Genomic DNA, 2,785 nt, shown 5'->3' on the forward strand with positions numbered 1-2,785 from the left:
CTGATGAGCTATTAAATGGAACAGTTCCTGGTAAAGAGCTCTGCCCGACTGCAGTGTTGACTTTATCTGGCTGGTATTATCAGGTCTGGTTTTACTGCCAGTTGTGTGATTAATCACAACTCTAAGTGCCTCTTCCAGCCTTCTTTTATTTTGAATGGAGTGTCTTTATTTGTTTAGATTTTCCTGTTTTAGAGGTAGGGCAGTTGTAATGAACTTCTTGGTTTTGGATGCTGGGAAATGCTTGTTTCCAGTCTTTTCTTAATCAGAAGTCTGTCCTCCTTTTTGGTTCACCTCTGAAAGAGAAATCATGCAAAGTTCTTTCCTATTTACTTTGCATGGCATATATTAGTTTGTGAAGTACTACAGAATTACTATGGACATGGCAAAGACAGAAGTATTTCACATTTCTGCCTTCTAAGTATGATTTAATTGTACTATCTGATATAAGGTACCTACTGGCAGAAGAACACGAACCAAAGTAGATATTAAAAATGTGCAGCCATTGTGCTATATCAGGCAAGATGTATTGTTAGAGGACTTGTTTATGGTGGATTGATGTATTTATAGAAGCACCTCAGTTTGATTTCTGACTAGAGTGGTTCCATGTACCTTGCAGTTGTAGGCTTTGTATTTGTTTGGATGTTTGGGGGTTTAAAACTTATTTATTTGGGTATATTTTATTTTGTTTTGTTTAGTTTTTGCCTTCCCTGAGAATATAAAAATAAACTGTGATTTTATTTTTTTTGTCTCACTGCGTATGTGCCTTATGATGATCATGTGATTACAAACTGGAATTCTTGAAACTCCCAATTCCTCCACAGGCAACGTGGCTTAGCTTGCCTTTCTCAGGAGATGTCAGTGAGAGTCATGCTGCCGAATAGTGCTCTTTAATTTCAAAATTTGTGCCCCTTCATCACTGTGGTTCACTGTCTTGTAGTCTCTTAAGGTGAGTTTTACCTTGAGAGAATGCTGTAAGGCTTTCATTTGTTTCTGGCTTCATAGAGGTGTATACAGAAGTGCTGGCAATCCAGCTGAGATTTGAGAGGCTGGACAAAACCTGTTTGCTTTTTCAGCCCTGCTTCCCTGAAATTTTGAACAGTGATCCTTGAACACAGCCCTGACAATGGAGACCTAGAAATAAATCAAGGCAACTGTTAGGAGAGCAACAGGTGTAATTAAAAATGACCTATTGAGGAGACTTTTTCAGAGTTTGGTATGTGTGTGTGTGGGGGGGGTTGTTAGTTTTATTTTGGGTTTTTTGTTTGGTTTTGGGTTTGGGTTTTTTTTTCCCCTCCTGTTGCATCATTGATTCTTCTGTGGTAGAACCAGCGACTCACTACTGTATGAAATAATCTGTTCCAAGTTACTGCCCAGCCTGGGGGAAGGGTAGCAGAAAGTGTCTGTAAATCTGTGGGGAAAACGACCTGATGTACTTATGTCAATGGGTGAGGTGGGAGCCTGGGAACGTGTTATAAGCTGAACTACACCTTGCCAGAACCATGGTGCAGCCTTATGGTGTTGTCTTCACTTACATCATGCCTGGATGACTGTCCTGTGTTCTCATCACCATCGGTAATGAACACATTGTTTTGCCTTACTGTGAATGCTGTCTGCCTAAAGAGGTAACAGAGAACTTGTCTTTCATTGTGCAGCTACAAGTGGGGGATAAAACTTACATATAGACACATAAAGATGAGAGAACTCCGGTTCCCTGAGGTATTTCACCCTTCCAAGAGGATTTCTGCTCTGTGGGTTGCGTTTACACAGAGCTAGAGAGTCACTGGTGTAGCTGAAAGTCTTTGCAATTTGTATGCAGTGACAGTTTACTTTGTTGGGCCTATACTTCAAAAGGCAAAACCATTCTGTTATGGACAGACACGGGTGGGTTTTTTTCTAATATCATGGTCTCACCCTACCAAGGAGAATGTGGGAGATTCCTCATCTACATCCATGTCACAAAGCCAGGAAAAGGTAAGCAATTTCAATTTGGCTTTAGCGTCTCCACACTAGACCCAGATGAATTCCACATGAATTCTTGTGTTGAACACCAGCGTACTTTGATAGAAGGAAGATCGAGGATAAAGTCTTCTTCTGCAGAGGAAATAGCTGAAATACCTTCAAGAAGAAAATAGAAAGGAGGAGATTGAGTTAGACCTCCTCAGCAATGCATAGGGAAGATAAAGTCATGAGACCAGAAGCGGGGTGGGCTTTATTCAGTGAAGATCTTCCTAGATGTGGTTCCTGGGTTAGTATAGGTGTTCTGGCAGATGTACATATCAATTTAAATGCCTTTAGGAAGGTGAAGAGAAAGAGGCGAGAAGAAGAGAAAGAGAAGAGGAAGAGGAGAAGAACCAATTTTTACCGCTTCGAAGGAAGGGAAATGTTCTGAAGGGAAATCCCGGAGCTCGTCGGCCGAGCGGGCGGAGCCACGGCCGGTCCGTCCCCGCACGGAGCTGCAGCGGGAGGTGGGCAGGAGGCGGCTGCCCACGGAAGGAGCCGCGGTCGGACACCAGATGCCGCTGTTGGCCGCGAAGGCGCCGTGAGACACGGGAGGGCGGCAGCTCCTCCCCGAGCCGCTGTCACGGTGCCGTCAGCGGGAGGAAGGATGCGGCGAACCGCTCCGGGCGCGGCAACGGGAGAGAGGAGCGGCGTCCCGCTCCTGCCAGGGAGACCTTAGCACGGCCATGTGGGGGGCGGCGGAGAGCCGTGCGGGGCCAAGGAGGGGGCCGGAGGCGGCAGCGATGGGCGAGTGTGTGTGGGGTGCGGTGTTGCGGGTGGTGGCGGT

Source organism: Corapipo altera, unplaced genomic scaffold (genome assembly GCF_003945725.1).
Source record: "Corapipo altera isolate COAL_440 unplaced genomic scaffold, ASM394572v1 61267, whole genome shotgun sequence".
NCBI lineage: Eukaryota > Metazoa > Chordata > Aves > Passeriformes > Pipridae > Corapipo > Corapipo altera.